General features: G+C 42.2%; 1 long non-coding RNA gene across 2 annotated transcripts in view; it reads left to right on the top strand.

The window, feature by feature from the left end:
• The window catches only part of LOC112545567 (uncharacterized), a 528,724-nt gene that overhangs the window by 51,985 nt on the left and 454,824 nt on the right, over positions 1-21,915 (top strand). For both annotated transcript variants that reach the window (XR_012901638.1, XR_012901639.1), the window contains one exon: positions 15,226-15,336. This is a non-coding gene — a long non-coding RNA (uncharacterized LOC112545567). The remainder of the gene's footprint in view (positions 1-15,225; positions 15,337-21,915) is intronic.

The raw sequence follows: 21,915 nt of genomic DNA, 5'->3' as shown, positions 1-21,915 counted from the left end.
ATTTTTCTGCATGTTTCCTGACTGTTGGAAAGTGGTTTTGCTGGAACAGAGTTTAAACACTAGTCTGTTCCTTAACTTGATTTGAACTCTAGCGTGACTGTGGTCTTTGCTACTTCACCCATTATTTCTTGTTCATTGAACAAGTTCCAAAAGCATTAACTCTGACATAGCAGATAATTCTCTTCCTTTCAAGTAATGTGAATTGAGGTCTGGAAGACACCATTGGAGTTTGTCTAATTAACTTCCTGTCACTACAGCCAAGGCAGAGTGTTAAGGTACAGTAGCTAACTCATTTTGCAGTCTCTCTATCTGGCAAGGAGTACAGATTGGAAAAAGTCTTTGCTTGAGCAAGATGTGTGGTAATATTGTTATGCTATACTAAAATGCTCTTTAAAAATAAATTAGATTCTCTTGAGAGTGAGAAATTGAGATCATCTACCACAGTCAGACATGATCCAGCCATTTTCCTCCTCATGTGACTCTGCACTTAATTGTTCCATGATCTTGAGATGGACAGGAGGGACTGGAATGAAAAATTACACCCACTCATTTCTGCTTGTGACTCAAGCAGGATGAATTCAGTTCTTCAGAAAGAAAAGACCAGGAGTAAGAGCCAGACTTTGTTTAAGCAGGAACAACTCATATTTACTCCAACCAGAGCAACATCTGCTTACACAGGGGCTGAGTTTATAGACACAAACCTCCTGCCCTGTCTACTCCATAAAAATTTTTAATGCCAGCAATATTAGTTTCACATGTAAATGTTCTATCACCCTTCTAGTAACCTCTTCCCCTAAAAAAATTCCTACAATGAATGCAGTTTGTGAATGGAAATATTCATACACTTTCAAATTCTCTCCAGAGAAACTAAGGCTCATCTCTCTCACACTCACACTTTCACTGTAATTTCACACCTGTTTTGTTTTCTTAGCAGTTGATTCTTTCCCTGTTATGCAGGACATGCATATTTCATTTTCATTAGGTTTTTTATATAGTTGAGTCCTAATGAGCAAGGAAAAGAGGATTCACTCCATGGAGCTGCCACAGAAAGGCCAGAGGGACCTCTTATACCTGTAAATGTTCTTGATTTGATGCATCTCTCCTAAATAATGATATATTTTACTGATGTTGAAACTGATAGCAATTACAGCCCTTGTAAACACTATCACAAAGAAATATGGAGAGAAATGGGGTGAAGTTCAGAGAAAATAAAAAGTATACTCCCTCCATCTACTTGTCCTTTACCTTCTCAATTGTGCAAGACCAAAGAAATCGACATTCACCAAGGCTATGTCTACCCTCCCAGGTTATTTTGAAATATAACTCCCAAAATATCTATTTCAAAATAAGCTTATTCCAAAGCTTATTTGGAAATAATGGGCTTGGTAGTGTGGATACTCGCCTTGTTATTTCAAAATAAAGGGAGTTATTTTGAAATAACTCCCCTGTGCAGGCATGCCCCAAGATGCAACAGTCTTACTGATTAAAAGAATGTGCGTTTAGCCACTATCCAACAACATGTTAGCAATAGTTCCTGTAAGTCAAACCTGAAATATGAAGGCCAGGCCTCAGTGGTGTATTTACATCATATGCAATTTATGATTTGTAACAATTGGAGATCTGGTCTATCACATTTGTAATCTCCTAACAATGAATGGCACTAAATTATCAAAACTTTCTGGACTGATCAATATCTAAAAGTAACTCATAGTTTGTAGTTTCTCTCCACTAGATGTACAAAACCAGGAGTTCATTTGGGGAAAGGAGTAGGGAATTTCTGTGCTATTTTATTTTATTTAGCCCATTGCCTAGCTCAATTGACATTATCAAATGTTTATGTCATTGAAGAATAGTTTTAAGTTTTATAACACACAAAAGGCTTGATTCCTCTCCCACTAAAGGATTAAGCTCTCAGACATTATATAATCTGTCCTAGACTGCTGGCAAATTGTACAGTCCACTGTAGCAATAAATCTAAATCTGACACCTGAACACCATTGTATAGTATATATTTAATCAGCTACACAATGTGCAAAAAAAAAAAATAGTTAGAAAAAGAATAGGTCAATTGTAGAGAGCTGAGATGTTTATTGTATTAAAACAGACCAGTGGAGATTTTAAATGGCCCTATTTAGGAAGACACAGTGCTATGATAGTGTAGCATAGGCCTTGTTTACACTAAGGGCACTTTCCCAAAAATTGTCTGCTGTTTGCTAACACCAGTTCATCAACGCAGTGTTAGCCATATTTCCTCTGAGCAGGGCTGAAAACAGTAGTCACAAATAACAGTTCATTCACGCCATGCTGCTAAGACTGATGAAGCTGACTCTCCTGGTAAGGGTAGGAAACTCAAAAAATACCCTGTTAGATGGGGCAGGGCTTCACAGCCTGGGAAGGGGAAGGGCATGGTTGTTACGGAAAAAGGAACTGCAGAAGCATAAAAAGTAAGGGACTTGCTATATAATACACTGTAATCACTCTCTTGTGGCTCTTCCTGCTACACCCTTGCCTTTCCTTCCCCTTGGCATGTACCCTACACTCACACAGTACATGTGATACAATGTCATGTAACTAAAGTTATCTTGAATGTTGGTCCAAGGAGTCATTAGTATAATTTATATTGAAACAGAGCTGAGGAGACCCGGACAGAACCCCATTGTGCTATGTACTGCCCAGGATTTTGGACAAAGGCAATATGCAACACAAAGAGATTATTACTGTCCTGAATTATGACAGATGCGAGTACATGAAGTAACAGCAAACAGGATGAAAGATGAAGTAACAGCAAAATGATTAAGTTTTGTATGATAAAAGCAGGAGTCATTAAATACAGTTTAAAAAACCATGAAGCTTTTTTCTCCACAAAAGTTTCAGGCAGGACTGTCAAGTTAAGATAGCCAAAACTCATTCCAGGTCAATGACATAAATTCTATGTCAGCCAACTGGCGAATTTCACTACAGATCAGTAGCATCACAATGCAAACTCATTACATTTCCAGACTACTGAGTATAGTATTAGTTTCAGGGGGTAGCTGAGTTAATCTGTTACAGGGAAAAAAAACAACAAATGGTCTGGTAGCACTTTATAGACTAACAAAACATGTAGATGGTATCATGAGCTTTCGTGGGCACAGCCCACTTCTTCAGATGACCAGAGTTATGAGTTTACGATGTGTACACCCAAAATAAATAGGAGAGGGGAAGGGGAAAAAGGATGGAAGAAAAATAATTCATTCATTTCAGACTTAAAGGGGAAGAAATCAGTACTACCAGATTTTAAACTCTCTTTTGAAGGAGGAGGGAATAAATAGAAAACAATTAAAAAAATTAAAGCTGCTTTAAACAGGCATCCTTTTAAGTATACAATGCAGTATAGCAGCTCATCCCGTGCTATTCGAAGCTTAACAAAGTACATAGTATTACCAAGTGTAATTATATAGACCAGTTATTACCAGCATTACCCCTCACTGTTCTTCAACTTGCTCTTGAGGTTCTTTCATCTTGTTTTGCACCACAGGAACCAAATCAAGTGTTCCTTGTATATAGCACAGGGATTTGAACTCATAACTAAGCATAGTATCTTCATTTTATCATTTAAGGGAATCCAAATAATCACAGGTCTTTACCAGACTCCATGGCAGAATTGTATCCAATTCTGCTAAGCTTTCAAAGTAGACAAGTTCCAAAAAGCCAGAAAAATGTAATTATTTTATACCTGCTTTGAAAGGGTACATGAGGGGCACTGGATGCCACAAGTCACTAATGCAACATCACTGCTAGAGTAATTTACAAAAGAAAATTCCACTGTTTAATTTTTTCAGGGCAAAGCTGCAGATTCTGCAGCACATTTGTGTTTATATAGTTAGGAACAATATCTACTACTTATCTGATAGGTCTGAAGTCACTATCTTGACTGTTAACTATTCTTGTGTATTTCTTTTAAGAACAACCAATACATTCAGTTAGCTTAAGGCTAAATTTGGACTGCAGTATGATGGCAGTACTTGTCTAAATCTGTATTCTGATTGCTCTTGAATGCCATACATTGGGACAAATCACAATCTCAATAAGCTAAAATGGATAGACAATTTCCTTTGGCTCTGAAGTGTGTTGCCAGAATCTTTCTAGAGTGGCTCTGTAGAGCAGTATTTACATGACTGTGGAAGAAAGCTAAGAACTGGAGCTGACCGTTTCAATAGCAGATTGAAAAGACCGGGACTGTTTAACAGATGAGATGAATGAGTGGGGAGGTCATAGATAGATGTGAAATAATGAATGTGGTACAGATGGTTAATCTGGTGCTCTATTTACCCTTTCTTAAATATAAAAATAGGATATGCAATGAAATTAAAAGACAGTGACATTTGAAAATTTATAAAAAGAAATACTTTTTACAAAGTGAATAATTGACCTATGGAACTCCAGTAATCTTCAGGAGCTTAGTTGGATTCAAAAAAGTTTAGACATTTATATGAAAAGTTATATATGGTTACATGAGAGAAGATAAAATATTAAGACTATTAATTTCCTGCTCCAAATACGTAAGCAAGACCCTAATTTATGGGTTTAGAAAAGAAATTTATCCTACAAGTAGGTTGCTGTTGTTGTCAAATATGTATATTTTCCTAATACCCAGGATGAAGTCCCATTATGCAATGCATTGTACAAAATAAAACAAAGCCAAGGGAAGAAGTTAATTTTGCTCAGATATTTAACTTCTACGATGGAAAAGTGAATACATAAAACAATTTAAAAATTAAATGTTTTGGGAGGATTGGAGTTGAATATGTGAGGCAACTGATGCTGAAATAGCATGACTAACCAAGAAAACATAAGTACTTAAGGGTATGTCTACACTACCCTCCTAGTTCGAACTAGGAGGGTAATGTATGCATACCGCACTTGCTAATGAAGCCCGGGATTTGAATTTCCCGGGCTTCATTAGCATAAGCGGGGAGCCGCCATTTTTAAATCCCCGCTGCTTCGAACCCCGTGTAGCGCGGCTACACGGGGCTCGAACTAGGTAGTTCGGACTAGGGTCCTATTCCGAACTACCGGTACTCCTCGTGAAACGAGGTGTACCGGTAGTTCGGAATAGGCACCCTAGTCCGAACTACCTAGTTCGAGCCCCGTGTAGCCGCGCTACACGGGGTTCGAAGCAGCGGGGATTTAAAAATGGCGGCTCCCCGCTTATGCTAATGAAGCCCGGGAAATTCAAATCCCGGGCTTCATTAGCAAGTGCGGTATGCATACATTACCCCGCTAGTTCGAACTAGCGGGGTAGTGTAGACATACCCTAAGTGTTTTAAGAGATTTTTTAAAATTACTAATTAGCGTCAGATCAATGAACATCAATCGTAGGGGAATGTCAGTTTTGTTTGTCCTTCCAAATCCAATTCCATTAATTAATCCACTCTTCAGCCTTCATAGCAATGCACACTAACGCTCATCATAATAGGATTTCCGCACATGCATACTTGGGTGGCAGTTTCTTCAGCTGCTCTGACCTTAAAATGACAATGGATCTTCAGTGCATAGTGTGACTGCAATAACAGGCTACTGATTTTTAAATAAAATGTTGTTTGTTTCACTTTCAGAAAGTCCCTTTGACAAAGAGTCCTGATTCCTTTCCCAGACCTACACCCTGTTGGGGTTTGGTTGGTAGGGTCTTTCCTTTCTTTGCTATAGGGTTTAAGTAAGCTTTCATCTTTTCAGTGTCATATGATCAAGGTGCAAACACAGTTGACTGTTCAGTGTGAAAGAAAGTTTGAGAGTCCTAAAGAATATATACCTTTATCTGTCCCCAAAACATGAGCAGCTTGGGAGTAATGTTGCTATCTTTTCCATGTCACCTTGCCAGTGATCTTCTAATCTGTCCTGGAGCCACCTGTAAGAGTAAGAAGGAAATTCAATACCCATCCTTATTTTTTGTGCGGAGACTGCCAAGTAGGTTCCACTTAATACCAGCCACATTAGGGATTTTGTGAGATGCGCCCTGAACAAGATGTATTTAATTTATTTACTTTTTCCAGTGCTAGCTGATAAGGATGATTATTATATTGTTGTTAAGTAAGTATATATTATAGTAGTATGTTGGGACCCCTGTTGGGACGAGACCCTGCAAGCGGGGAGGATCAGCCTGAGCCCCTCCACTAGAATTTTGTAACCCAGTAAGCCCAAGTCAGCTAACCTGGGCCAGCTGCAGGTGTTTTATTTCAGTGCAGACATGTGGTATAAAGGCATGTTTACACAGCAATGTAAGCCCAAGGTTCGAGTTCAGGGACAAGCCTAACCCTCCCTTCTGTCTACACAAAAATCACATTAAGGGATCAGACAGACCCAAGATCCCAGAATCCTGTGTGGGTGGAGGATCTGAACCTGAGTCAAGCTGGGACCTACGGTTCAAGCCCTATTGCTTTCCATTATAGACACAGCCCCATTGGACTCATGCGCCCAGTGGCTAATTTCTTTGTTCTCTGGACAGTCAAGTTTTCCTATACTGCATCACGAACAAAGGGCCACATTTTGTGATGGGGCTTGGTAGCCTTGGGTCTGTGTATAATGTTGGGTAGATGCTACAGCTCCAGGTTGGTTCATCATTTCCTAACCTGGAGATACAAATAAATATAGGTCCTGAAGCCATAGATTAACAAACACAAGGTCTGCTAACTCAGGTTCTACTAACCTTGTGCTCACATTGCAGTGTAGTCATACCCTTGGTGTGTTAACAGTGAATTCACAGAATGCCATTCTCTGTTTAGTTTAGTTTAGTTTGGTTTGTGATAAAGTCTCTGGAAGTCTCTGATCTGAAAACAGAAGAATTAGTAATTGCTGAGACAATAGGCGCAATGCATACCAAATAGGGAGGTGTTGTACTATGTGAAAAGTATAAATTTCACTTACTACAGATTTTTCATCCAAGGATCTGAAAGAACTTCGGTAATGCTCATTAATACATAGAATACATAAGCAAGGTACTCTATGTAAATATTCTGTCTGTTGTACAGATAGATAAACCAAGGCACAGAGTTTTTTCCATGATCTACATGGTGTCAGTGACAGCTAGTATACTGAAACCAAGATTTCTCAGTCCCAGTATCCTGTTCAAGACACCAAACCTCCATTACTGTTTTATATCTTGGCCAGTTTATACCAGATGATGATATATTTTTGGTATAATCTCCTATTTATCCCTCATACTGAAAGTGGCAGTGCCCTCAAAAGTATAAGGCCCACAGTTTTAGCATGGACGTAGCGTGGATGTACTTTAGTTTTATTTGAAATTAAGTGTTTTCAGGGACTTTGCGAAGCTTTTTCTGTTCAAATGGGGGTATGTCTTGAGTTGCACTTTGAATTTCCAGAATCTCAAGTGAATCCAAACAGAATTTCATCTGGTTTTGAATCAAAGCCAACAAGCTCTTCATGTTGTAACATGAAACAACAAAGCAACCAGGTTCTCTCAAAAGTTTTGTCACTTTAGGGCTGAGTCTTGAGTTTGTGATGAAACTGGGTGAGTTGCATGTGGTGGTTTCAGGTTCTAGGGCAGAAATGTGACAAAAATCAGGTTCTAGGCAGAGGTGAAAGTAAGCCAGTATGGGCCGGTACGATGTGCTGGAATTAAAGTGGCTAGTACAGTTCAGCAAGCTATTTATAGCCAGTACAGCGTACTAGAAAGGTATTGTTCTAGCCACTCCATGGAGTTGCCTCTCAGGAGAACAGGGCCAGGGGAGCTGGAAGTGGTACAGCAGCTGGAAGAGCTGCCAGCGTTCTGCTCCTTTTCCTGCACGTTGCTGCCCCTCCCAGTGGGGAAAGGAGCAGAACTCTCAGCACTATTTCCCAGTAAGGCTGCAGTTGTCCAGAGCCAGAGGAGACAGAGCTCTGTGGAAGTGTAAGAAGCCCCAGACTGGAGGATGGGGTGGAATCATGTATCTGACCACACAAATAATGAGTAACAAATTGTGCTATTTTCTTACAACTCTTCAAGTAGAATTGTTGCAATGAAATTGCTGATTCCTTAGGTACCATTAACATTTTGTGCAATGAAAAAGTAGCTTAAGGGCCAGGGAACAAGTAAGGCTGCATAGAAACACAAATGTTTTGGTGACATTTGCCAGTTCATGGGCATTGAAGGTAATTGCAGATGTGTTCAACATATCTTCAACATGAAGTCAAACTATGGATACTTTTCTTGTACTGGTAGTTGCTTGAATTTGTGATATAGCAGAGGTAAAACAGGTTGAAGAACAGATTTTCTGTCTGACCAAAAATTTTGAAATTTCAGAATATTTTCATCCCACATCAAGATAAAAGCCAAAATTGTGACATTTTTCACAACAAGAAAAGGGGAAAACTGTTGGGTCAATCAAAATGTTTCATTTCAATTTCAACCTTTTAATTTGTTAATATGTAAAGTAAAGTACATTTCTAAATACAGTGATTTTTAAACGAAAAACCGAAACATAATTTCCAAAATGTTGAAACAAGATAATTCAAAACGTGTTTTCCCTGTTTTTCTACATGAGTGTTTGGTTTTGTCAAGATGGCATTTTCTAACAAAACTTCCAACAAAAATTTTCTAATTAGCTCTAATTCTGTCATAGTTTAGAAATCACTTTCATGGCTGCAGCCTTCTTTTGCAACCTTCATCAGAAGTTGAAGTAGTTTTACAATGTTTCATCTTGATCAGCGAAAACTGCAAATCTCCACAGACCACATTTTGGCCAATGCTGCATAACCAATTGTTTTATTGTAGCTGTTGTAAGCAGACCTTGATAAGAACTGCTGCCAGACACATCCAATCCTCATGTTAACATATGGAAAAGATTAGAGCTTTCAAAGAAGGTTGAAGCCATTTTGATAGCATTGATTAGTTCCTTATTTTAAGTTTTGCCATTTCATGGGTAAGATTCTTTCTTAAATTACAGAGATTTTAGTTTTTCCACTGCAAATAATAAAACTAGTTTTGTTGTGTGAATCCAGAACCTTAAAGTGGCTATTAAAGATGTGACTTTTGTCATTTGAAAGTCATGTAGATAGGCTGACTCACTTGCAATGCACAATAATCAATTAGCATACCCGAGTGTTGTGTTACTTCTCAGTGATTTGGTATTGTATCTGTTTGGCTTCATTTTTTAGATGATTTCTAAGAATCCTCACTGTATGGGCAATGCTCTGGGTTACCCGCTGTGATACTTTAGGGTTCAACCTAGCCCCAAAAGGGGTAATGTCACTGCATGCCCTGAAACTGGCTTTCTTAAATGGTGGCTTATAACCCTGACACCAACAGCTGGCAGACAAGCAGGCAGGCCATACCCTTACTTCATGGCCTAGTTACTTTTTGCAGAATTACCCCAACATCCTCATAGTCCCAAATGTTTTCAAAACTGTCTGCCCTGTAGTGTCCAGTCCTCTTGTACTTGCAGAAGTTAAATTTGCTGCTCCTTTAAAGAGACAGCACACTGCAGCTTATTAACATAACTGGGATTGATAAATTCTCTATTTCATTCAAAGCACTGGGTTGGCTTAGGGAAAAAGTAAAACAAGATTTTTTAACAAAAGGACATACGTTTAATTGAGGTCAAGCACAAAGAATGGAAAGAAAATGGTTATAAACTAACAAAAGTAAAAAAAAAAAAATTATCCGAGACTAAAATTTAACTTAATCAGCTAAAGTTCTTGTTCAAGATAGTTTCCCTACTTACAGCAACTTCTCCAACATGACTGTTCTAGCCAGGATCCACTCTTAAAGGAAGCAAAGTGCTGGTTTCTTTGATCTATCAAGAGACGGATAAGTCTTGGGTTTTGTCTCCCCTTTCATTTTATACTTTGCCAAATAAACCTTTGAAATGTATTCTTTGAGAAGTGAGCCCAAACAAAGCATCTCTCTTGCTGGGCTCGTAGATGTTCTGCAGTCTTTCCAAAATTCAGCTACCCTGTCTCAAGCGGCAAGAAGGCTTCTGGTGCAATCTCCATCCTTGTCAAGACTGTTAAGTGATCACCTGTTCCCGCTTGCTCTCCTGATGGCTTTGTTCACCTTGCATATAAATGTGCCTTTCTTTATCTGTGTCACATCTTCTTAATTTACATTGAAAACACTTTCTAGCAGGTGGGGACTACATTCCCTTTGTATGGAACAGGTGTTGCTTAGCCATTGCTTGCCAAATACATTTGAAAAACATATCTCCGGCATGTAGCTATAAAGTCCTTTGTGGGTTTGCTGTACATATGTTCTTCAAGAATATTAATGGTCACTCAGTTAACAGTTTTCCAGTGATATATTACATGCCACCTTTTGGCTATATATCATGACAATAGGGTGCCATTGGGCTTTGGGGCGCTCTTAGGGTCACATTCAGCTTACTGCTCAGAGTTGTCGACTGTGCCATTCTGAAGGTGTCCCTTGCAGTGTAAATGTAGCAACAATCTGGAATAGCTCAAAGTAAGGGTACGTCTAAACTGCAGCACTTTTCCAGGGCACCGGAGGTCTCCCAGAAAAGCTCTGCTGCGTCCAAGGAGGTTTTTTTTTCTTTCTGACATTTGGCCCCATGTAGATGGGCCAAATGTCGGAAAAGCCTCTTTCGGAAGAAAAGCAGAAAAAGATACTAAAATTGCGGTTCGCAATTTGCATATCTTTTTCTGACTTTTCTTTGCAGTGTAGACACAGCCTAAATTTAGTTTTAACCTGTCAAAATATTGCAGTCATCCTCAAAAGCAGTCTCAGGGTGCGTCTAGACGGCACCCTTCTGTCGGAATAAGCTTCGCAATTTGCACTACGCAAATTGAATGAGGGTTACAGGGATTCTGGAATAGTGCACCCACTGTTTCGGGAAATAGCGAGTGCTTTTACAAGATGCGCTGTTGCTATTTCAGGATACTTCTGGTATCCTGAAATAACAACGCCGTCTAGACATATTCTCAAACACCCCTACCAACTTTTCTTCCTAACTGCTGGAAGCCGGATGGTGCTTTGGACTTTCTCTTACATTGGCCTATTTCTGCCCGTTTCTGTGCTCTGATTTGTCTCTGGCTGATGTAAGTGCCCCATTACTGCAAAGCAGCACCATAACCTCCCTGAAAAGCTGTGATTAACTTACTGAGATTGATGCAGTGCAAGTGTAGACACTGGGTGAGCTGTGTCTACCCTAACAGTTCTCTAGCCCCATGCCATGCTACAGTGACAGCTCTAGTTACAGTTGTAAACCCCACTGTCCCGGAGTCACAGAGACTGGGAGCCTCAGAGGCAGGGTATCCAGCCATACCAGGACCTCTTTGAGGCTCCTCCACAGCCTCAACTGTCCCACCAGGCAAGCACAGATGAGGCTGATGAAGGGGGACCTGAGGTAAGCATGTGCATCTGTTTTTCCCTAATAATGTTTAACTTTAAAGATGGCACCCAGCCCATCTTCATGTTAACAAGAGATATGTGTTGACTATAAGGTGTTTTACTCACATGAGATGAGGTGGAGATACAACAGAGATAGGGTTGGCATCTTTTTTTCAGTTGCCTGTCAGGTGTACTGTGGGAGAGGTGGCACTTTTATCCTCCTGAGAGCTGAGTAAAACATGTGGAGACAGTCAGCAGTGCTCTCCCAAAAGTTTCTAGGCAGGGATGCCTTATTTCTTCCTCTGTAGTAGGACACTTTCCCATGCCACTCTGATGATTCAGCTGGCACTAAACAGGCTGGTGGCATACAGGCCCACGTAGCTGTGGGTTGCCAGTAGCCACTGTGTGCTCAGTGCCTTTGCTACCCTGTAAGAAACAGTTACTATATTCAGTGCCGAAACAAAAGAGAGGACAATGCAGCACTTTAAAGACTGACAAGATGGTTTATTAAGTGATGAGCTTTCGTGGGCCAGACCCACTTCCTCAGATCAAAGTGCTGCATAGTCCTCTCTTTTGTATTAGCAAGATCAGACTAACATGGCTACATCTCTATTAATATTCAGTACCATCACCCTATTTTCAGACCCTAGGAACTGAGAAGTTACTGCCTCGTGCAACAGAAAATCCTCCCTACTACTTTTAGTCCTATTACTCACCACAATGCTGTGTGAAGCACTCCAAATCTAACGCGTCTATAAGCATTTCTTATTTAAAGTGTTTATGAGAATTAGGGGGGAGGGTTCAACACTTTTCTTCCCTCTCCTTGTGAGAGTAAGCAGCAGCCTGTGCTTAAAGGCCCACTGCCACCTGAAGTCCCAGCTGCCACCTCCATGGAGTCCTGGTTGCTGGCCCTGGTGCCTCAGGGATTGTATTGGTCACTGGCCCACAGGATCCACTGTGGGGGCTGCACTGCTGCCTAGAGACCCAGCAGCTATATTTCAGGCCCCTGCGTCCTTACCATTGGCTCTGTGTCCAGGACTCTGCAGCCATCCCCAATCTTGCCTCAGCCCAGGAGGGCGAGGGGTGTGGACGAGGTAAAGCAGGTGGGTGAGAGAGCGTAGCTCACCATCCACACCCTAATTTTTTTTCCAGCACCACTGGAGTGTAGACTTGTGCTTTATAACCTGTGCGTGACACAAGGAGGCCTTTATACTTAAATGGTCCATGAGCTAGCATTTGATCAGGGTTATAACTATACACACGTGTATATGTTCATACCTTAAACACTTGTTTCATGACACATTTGGTTTGACACATCTTACAGCATTTTAAGGAATAAAGCTGTCCAAAAGCCCTTACAAACTATTTAAGTAAAAACAATTGCTTTTAAAACTTTAATAAGTATTTTTATAATGATTATTTATTACAGTGGCAGTGTCGATAGCTAGTTTTATTTTTTTTAACCTGGTGTTGTAATTTGGCTTTTTTGGTTCGACATTGCATGTAGCAACACATTCCCATCAGTGTTCCCTGAAGGTTGAGAGCTTGTACAACCACTCAGGAGAGATTCAAATGCTGCCAGGCTGATTAGCAGAGCGTCCACTGCTAGGATTTTTGTTTCTCCTGGTAGTGCACATTTGCACATGCCTTGGTGCACATAAAATTATTCTGCACATAGATGAAAAAGATTAGAAGGAACATTGTTTCCCATTACTGCAATTATTGTTATGGCTTGTATTGCCATGAGAATTAAACTAAGTTTTTTGACTACTGGGTGTAGGGTAACATCCTCTGGGATTGTCCACCAAGGTGTTTCCACTTCCTTTTGCACACTTTCTACTTGCATTTGTTGTTGGATAAGATGAGCTATAGGTAGCAAGCCTTTTTGGCTTTTTTTTTTTTTTGCCACCAACTCATGTATGTTTAATTGTAATTGCTCCACTGCGGGGACTAATTGAAATAATAAATTGAATAGGTTGCTAGGAGGAGGAATAATTTCAGTGGCAGTGCTAGTGCAATCTTTAGCATGGCAAGTGAAGACATGACCTAGGAGAGTCTCTATCCATATTCATCTCTTGGTGCAGGGGATCCTCCACCTCAAGTGTTAGTAAGGGTTTGTCTCCTTTATTTCCCACTTGAGAGGGAGTATTTCAGCATCTTCTTTCTGCTCCTGAATCAAAGCAGCAGCTCCTTTTTATGCCTTCCAGGCTGCGTGGGAGAAGGCACAGCAGTGACACAGTTCTGTGGTATCTTTCAGCTCAGCTTGCAGCTCAGTGTTCAGTGCCTTGGGCCTGTTCTGAGGCAGAGAGAGACAAGGGCCAACCTGTTTTCTCATCAGGGGAACTGGCTCCCAAAGTTTTATGCTGTTCCCAGACTCCTTGTGATGGATTCTTGGAGACTTGCACCCAAATTCAGAGGTCCTTTTTGAACACAGGACCTAGATATCTGCCAATGGCTGCCTTTGCCACCCTTGTCAATTCTATTATAAGTGGAATAACAAAACCACAACAAGAGATTTCATGGGATATGTTTTGTGACATGCTGAGCTAAAACACAAGTAAACCTCATAATCTTAATGCATATTGCAGATAGGATGTAACAGTGTACTCAACTAAACGCTTAACAAATAAGCGGGTGCTTATCGGTTAGCGTTATCAACTACATGCAACACTACCCTCCTTCCCCCCGCTAGTGAATTTTTGAGCTGTCACACAGGGAGGATGGTTCAGTCCTGGTTCATGCCAGGACCCTATATCAAACCCTGCTGTCACTCTGCAGTATAAGTGCATGTAGTGCAGAGCCGCAGGAGAGGTAGTTGCCGGATGCAGCAGGAGCTGGGATAGACTGGTAGCAATGCTACCCCTTATTGACTAATTTTGTAGTTGACAAAAATTTTGTCGACTACATGATTAATGAATTACTCATTTCTTAACATCCCTAATGCAGGCACTTATCTGGCTCTCATCTGAACCCCTCATAACACCCCTGTGAGGTAGAGAAGTACTGTTATCTCCATGATACAGATAATGGCACAGCAACTTAGAGCATGTCTACATTGCAGCCCAGGTAGTGAGCCTCACTGCTGTGCGTATGTTTAGAGCCCTGCAAATCCATGCGGCTATCCACTTTATATCCGTGGGCATCCACATGCATGGATGTCAATGCAGGTATCTGCAGCTCATTTTTGTGGATACAGATGCGGATACAAATTTTGTATCTGCATAGGGCTCTATGTATGTTGCAGCGTGGGCAGCAGCTCTGGCTAGATACACAGGTCCAAGTCAGCCTGAGCCCGTGGATCCAAATTTGGGCAGCTCGCCTGAGCCAGGCTGCAGTGTGCACATTGCTAACTTTAGCTCACTAGCTCAAACTGGAACGAATCTTGTCTGTCTACTTGGGCTCACTCACAGCTGCAGTTTAAACATACCCTAAGCTTGGCGGTACCATACAGGGTATGTATAGCCACATGCCACAGTGAAAACCAGGCTGTGCTCATACTGCAGTGGGTACACAAACAGTGTGTAGCTGCCTTTGGCAGGGAAAGACTCCAGCAGTTGAAAGCTGCTGGAGCTTTTCCTTGCTGCCTCAGCCCTCTCCTGTTGCTGGAGTCTTTCACTGTAGCAAAAAAAGTCAATAATTCTTTGCTTTTCTTAGTTTTCACAACCATTTGGAGTTTAAAAAACCCCCTACCAGTTTCCCCCTATCTTCTACTATTGCAGTAGCTTCCAAATGCAAACCATCTCCTCCTGGAATGGACAGAAGACACATGGGAAATCTGGGTACTTTGTCCCTCCCAGCAAGGAACCTGAGTATTGCTGAGTAAAACAATGTAATGATGTTCTGTTTTAAATCTGATAGCCTCATTGCATTAAGTTCTTAAATGATTATTCGTTCCATTCCAGTAGGGCACGCAACATGCAATGCAGGGAGGAGAGAACTTCTTGTCCTACAACCTCTGCGCACTTGTGCAAGAGCCAAAGGGGAGAAAAGCAGCCCAGGAAGAGACAGAAGTGGTGAGTACAGAGCAGCACCACTAGTATAGCAGGGTTGTTCAGAAACATTATGGCTTTAACCCTACTCTCCAGTTAAGCTCTGTTGCTATTGCACTTGTGGGTGCCTGTACTACAGCTTTATCTTTTAAAGCAATGAGACCATATGTATCTGAGGCAAGGTGGATGTCACTCTTAGATTTGAAAATGGAAAGAAGACACTTTGTTAGTGTTCAAGCAGTAATTACAATAACGTTGGATCCAGTTGTAAATATAGGTGAAGATGTGGGATTCTGTGCTGAGGTCATCCTGGAATAAGGTCTCCAAATACTCATCAATTATCTCCTGGCTCTGAGGAAATAATCAGACAGGGATAAATACTTTGGTCTGTCAGAACATTCACGTGAACTACAGTTAAAAGTTATTCACCATAAAAGAACATTGCTTCTAATTATTATTATCAGCAAAACATTCCTGGCCAATAATATGATAGTGGTACTAGAACCTAAACCATTTTCAACTTTCTGATTTACATCATGCAATAAATGTTGGTGGTTTAAAAATGCATTATTATTAAAAGTATCATTGCACTGAGATTCTTAGTTCCTAGTCTAAGATGAATTATTATTTTTGTATTGACTGATAATGCCTTTTTCTCAGCTCTGCATAACTGTGTTTGGTGACTAGCACCTCTCTGAGAGAAAGGCATGCGCTCCCTCAGATCTGAAAGGTTTCCTTGTAAATCATTCTTAATTAAATCATTAAACCTTGAAGCCTAAAATAAAGGAGGTGAGAAGGTGTAAAATATGTTCATGTATGTCATTGTGTTAATTTATAATATATCTTATCATGCTGCATAGGAGGAAAAAGCAAGTTAAGCATTTTTAAGAAACCACATGATCAGTATAATTGATGCATTCGGCCTATAGAACATACATATAATAGTTCATTGTAATAATAAGATTGGCCAGCCAATACTTTGCCTTGGAGACCATTACTTAAGCAGATGACGCTTGACCCCTTTCTTTTAGAACTTCCAGAGGTTTGCCAGAAAGAACTTTTTTGTGCCAGTCAGTCTTTAACATCTCCCTCTGAGCAGCCTCGGTTTTTCATTTAACTTACTTTTGAACATTAATCCTCCTTTTATCCCAAGGATCTTTATGAGAAATGGATTGGGTTTGAAGCCTTTTCATAACCACAGTTGTAAATGGTTCCCTCATATGGGTATACATCTGTCACAATGAAGCAACAATGTGTGTGATAAAGACAGATGTATTTTTAATGGAAAAATGTTACTAAACAATGGCTAAAAGGGAGCAAGCAATATGCTGCATAGTATATTTAAGATCATTTCCCTCTGCTAGCTCTCTAGAACTAACATGCTCCCAAATCTGTAGATAGTTAAAGAAATACAGTATGAACAGATATGAAAATGCAGTAACTCTAATGAAGAGTCAGATATCTTTTGACATAGCTCTGATAGCTATAATTGATGCCCAGTTCCTGAGGTATTATTATTGACAGGCGTAGGAAATGGACAGAGAAAGATTTGCAGCCAAAAGAGCAAACCCGATTAAAGCATCCAGAGTAAACAGATGCTGACTCAGGAAAAGAAGAATGTATTGGCCATAACCTCACAGGCTTAAATAGAGCAGAGAAAAGCGAGTGGTTGCGTTGTGACACCATTGGAAGGCAAAGACATAACAGTGAACAAAATGTTTAAACATGAATGCCAAAAATTACGAAAGAAAGTTCATTCATGGTGTTGTGTACTTGCAAAATAGGCCAGAGAGCCTACTGCAGGAAGGAAATTGTATCAAATTAGAGTTGCTATAAAAAGCCCTATTCCTCTTTTTGTGTCAGTCTCCTCCCAGCACATTCAATGGTTGGCTATTGCTCATCTCTTCACTCTAGAGCCACCATCTTTCATCTTCCTCTTTTCTACATAACACCCAATATCCCTTTTTCCCCCTTGTAGCAACTGTCACTTCTGCAATCTTTATTGCAGAATCATTTGAGTTGAAAGAAACTTCTAGCCAATCATCTAGCCTACCACTTTGCATCACGATGGAAATGGTTTAATTTTCATTGTTGACAGAGAGATAACGAATCTACCATCAACAACACCCACGATCAGGGTTCCCTCTAAGGTTTGTGCCTGTGTGGATGTACACCAAAAATGTATGTCCCACCAACCTCCTCAGCAAAGCCATGTAGCTACACCCCAGTTGCTCCTGGGAGTGGGGCCGTGTGGCAGATAGCTGTGTAACAATATGTTTTTTCTGTAGCCATATTGGAGAGCCTAAACTAAAGCCGACTTCTACTCCACGATGAGCACTATGAGCTGAGTGTCCACTGTAACAATATGATTTTTCTGTAATCATGATGGAAGGCCTGTAGCCATATTGGTAGGCCTAAATTAAAGCCTTCTTCTGCAGCCAGACTGAAGAGCAGCAGCCATTAACTGTAAAGCCTGCAGTGTCATACTCACATTCCATCTAAATTGCATTAAAATAGTGTCACTGTAGGCTGTGAGAAGGTGACCTTGTCCTAATGGCACCCACTGTCACCACATAAAGAAACAGATATCAAGATGGATAGAGAAAACTTAGTTAACAGCATTTCGTCTGGTAAGAAACTGCTTATCAATAGTTGAGGTTGTGGAATCCTCATTCTATGATTATTGTCCTCACTTTCCTATTGTTTGTTAGTGTGATCTCTGCCTGGTTTGTAACTGTTTCTGTCTGCAGTATAATTAATTTTGCTAGGTGTAAATCAACTAAGGTGGCGGGGTATGATTGGTTAGGTAATTCTGTTACAGTATGTTATGATTGGTTAGTAAAATTATATTAAAATAATTGGTTACGGTATAGCTAAGCAGGACTCAAGTTTCACTATACTATATAAACAGGGGTCCAAGAAGGAGACCAGCAAGAAGAGCAAAAGGGAAAGGAAGGAAGGAAGGAAGGAATTAACTCACCTCCAAGTCACAACCTCCTCTGCATGACTGTGACGTGCAGCAGCTAAGGGTGTGTCTAGACTACAGAGTTTTGTCGACAAAAGTGGACTTTTGTCGACAAAACTATACCTGTGTCTACACTACCGCTGAGTTCTGTCGACATAATGTTGACAGAACTCAGCAGTTTTGTCGACGCTGGTAAACCTCATTTTACGAGGCATAACGCCTTCTGTCGACAGAGTTCTGTCGACAGAAGGTGTTATTGCATGTAGGGTTGTGTCTAGACTACAGGGTTTTGTCAACAAAGCAGCTTGCTTTGTCGACAGAATTGAATGTAGTCTAGACGCTCTTTGTTGACGGAAGCTTTGTCGACAGTATCTGTCGACAAAACTTCTGTCGACAAAACCCTGTAGTCTAGATGTACCCAAAGATCCAGAGAGACTGACCTTGCCTGGCCAACAAGGGAAGTCTGCCTGCTTTTACCAGGATTGGTGAGCATGACACTGTGTGGTTAGCATGGGTATTCTAGTTGTTTGGGAATTGTCAATAAATGGAGGATAAGAATATTACTGTGTAAGGCTCTTTCAGTGGCAAAAGATCCCTCAAACACGAAGGAAGTTACGCCCTGAGCCCTAGGAATTGGGTAAGGGTGGGTGTGTAAATGAACAGGGCTGCACCTTGAGCCCTAGGAACTGGGTAAAGGGGTGTGTCCCTAAAGTGTGGAAGGGACAGAGAAATTTGTGCGGGTAACAGCTGCCCTGCCCCAAGAGTAGCTGGGCAGCCACTATGTGGCCTGCATAGGAAGCTCAAACTACACCCAGCTGGATAGAGCTGAGCCCCCCAGCTCTGTACCTCATGCCGGTCCTCCGCACTAACCCCACAGCCCCCCTTCTTTCCCTCCCATGTGAGCACACAGAAATTGCCTGATTTGGGCTGGGAGAGGGAGCAGGGAGCACTGCTGTGCTATTTCTTTCACGACTCCCCACACTTTGAACCCTCTCTGCTTTCCATCTGCCAGAGGGTGACTGAGTGGCAGCAAGCAGGTGGTGCTCCAGAACGTGATGACAGGGGACAGTCACCGGAGCAGCTACCTCCTAAGCCCCCCCCCTTTCATAACATGGCAAAGGGTTCTCCTCCTCCTCTTCAACAGTGCTGTGTGGCTGAGGAATGGAGTGGCCACTGGGCTGTGGTGGATGGGAACTTCCTCTATGTGTGTGTGGGATACATGGTAAGCTGGGAGGTGGGGGTAGGTTTTGGTGCTACACAGCTGGGCCAACACACTGCCCCACAGCACCCTGGGCAGGGCAGGAGCTGCAGTTCTCCAGGTTTCCTCTAGATGTGCCATCACTAACTGCGGGTTAATCTTCGGTCCTTGTGAGAGGGGAGCCACCCTCTGCATAGGCGGAGTGGAGGGGCGTGTGCAGACCTCGGTCATTGTTTAGTGGGGTGGGACGTTCTGTGCGGGAAGGGAGCGGGTATTTCAGATCTCAGCGGTGGAATGCTGGTGTAGCTGAGCTCGATTCCCAAAGACCGTAATGGCCGCCTGGCCCAGGGCAAGGGGCGTGTGTTGCCTCAGCTAGAGGCAGGGATTTGGGGAGTCCAGGGCGAGGGGATGAGAGTGGGGATTTCATTCCCAGATGCCAGTGGGGTGGCCTGAGAGAGACTGCACTTGCCCCTGCTCACCCCTTCACCTTTTTCTTCTGCTCCTGTGGGGAGTGACTTACTGAACTCACCCCACCTCCCTCTCTTTGGCCCCCCTTTTGTTCCCCATCTGTGCAGGCAAGGATTCTCTAGAAAAAATGCTTTCATTTGCACCCATGTGAACAGCCCTGAGCAGATATAAAATTTGTATCCACAAAAATGAGCCACAGATCTCTGCTCCCACAGATGTGGAAGCCTGTGGCTATCTGCAAATATGTAGAGCTCTAAATGCAACATTTATATGCACATCCATATCTGCAAAAATGAGCCACAGATATCCACATCCATATCTGTGGATACCCACAGATTTAAGGTGGATATCCGAGGATTTGCAGGGCTCTACCCGTGTGCTATCCACCCAGTCGCATTTCCCAGGTGCTCTGAGTGGGGATCCCATGCAGAGATTCCTCTCATGCCCACCTATCCCAAGCCACTTGTTCTGTCAAAGGTACCTAATGTGATTGTTCACTGAGCAGATAGAGTATTTCTTTGTCACCTGAACAGAGACAGTTAGCAGGTGTTCCCGAGGGTATCCCTGTGGAATCTCTGCTTGGAGGTAGCAGCAGAGCATGATGTGTGGTGCATTTGATCTAGCTATTGGTTCTTTGACTTTGCTTTCTGTATAGTGTCTGCACAGCTGAGTTATAGGTATCTAGGTAAGCAGCTGACATGGATCTGTTGCTTGAGGCTGTCGTAAAGGTCACGAGATTCCAACCCTTGAAGCTTTGATCGGCCTAGTTTGAAATCTGAGTGGTTAATTGCTCCCTGGTGGTGTGGGGCAGAGTGGGGAGACTCGTTCACTTTCAAGGCAAACTCAAGAGCCCTGAACAGAGAGCAGTTCATACTAGAGTTTTAGAGGAAGTTGAGAGAGAGATTGTGAGAGGTTTTCCTTCCAGGTTTGTTTCTACATGCCATTTCAAGATGCCCAGCAATGAATAGTGATGGTAGTGGTAAAAGGTGCACAGGATGAGGGTACAGGGGTTGGGGAGCCCATGGATGCAGGAATGGTGGGAGCAAGGCTGGGTGGGAGCAAGACTGGATGCCAAGATAGGTTATTAGGGGTGTGTGTGCAGGGTCATGATCCTTGTTAATTATTCCTTGTTTTAGTATTTTTTCTTCCATAACTATATGTAAGCAGGGGCTGAACTGCTGCTTGCTATCAGCCAGCTAAAAGGAGGGGTGGGTGTGCCCACTACAATTGTTTAGCTCTGCAAGGTTATTAACTGTTAACTGTTATTTAAATACAGCTCAGTAGAGAATCCGATGTGTGTCTATGTAAATCACATTCAGCCAGGGCTGATGGAAGGTCAGTGTTGGAATGGAATGTGGAGAGTTGTAAATAATTTGGGACTGTTGTGGGGGTCACTAAGCATGCTACCCCTAAATGTGGGAACTGTAAAACATGCCACCAGTGCATGCAGGAGAGACACCACCATCATGGTAAGAGGTCTCGAAGAACAAGCCTCCCCACTTCCAGAGTTGAGTGAATTGAGCTGGGGGGAAGGGTTAAAGGGCTTGAGTTAGCCTGCTTCACACCTGCCAGGTGTGAGCTATAAAACTGGCCCAGCCTGCACCTTTCCCCCTTTGTTTTAAGGACAGACTTAAAGCAGACTCCCTGAGGAGACTTTTCTTTTGCTAGTCCAGTGAAAGCTGGATTCATTTGCCAGTCCAGCTGGTGGCTAAAGAGTTGAAATCACTGAGAGCTGAAATCACTGGTTTGGCTGAGAGCCAGGCCTATTGCAGCCAGTAAAGTGGCGGCGACCAGTGGCGTGGCATGGAGTGGCAACAGGTGAGGAGTGGCCACCCGTACTGTGGTGTGGAGATGTGGCAGGCGAGGAGCAGTGACCAGCGGCGTGGCGTGGAGCGGCAGCAGGCGAGGAGCAGTGACCAGCGGCGTGGCGTGGAGCGGCAGCAGGCGAGGAGCGGCGACCAGCAGCAGCAGC

Source organism: Pelodiscus sinensis, chromosome 2 (genome assembly GCF_049634645.1).
Source record: "Pelodiscus sinensis isolate JC-2024 chromosome 2, ASM4963464v1, whole genome shotgun sequence".
NCBI classification, from domain to species: Eukaryota; Metazoa; Chordata; order Testudines; family Trionychidae; genus Pelodiscus; species Pelodiscus sinensis.
Note: the sequence above shows the minus strand (reverse complement) of the source record. Positions and strands in the feature narration are given on the sequence as shown.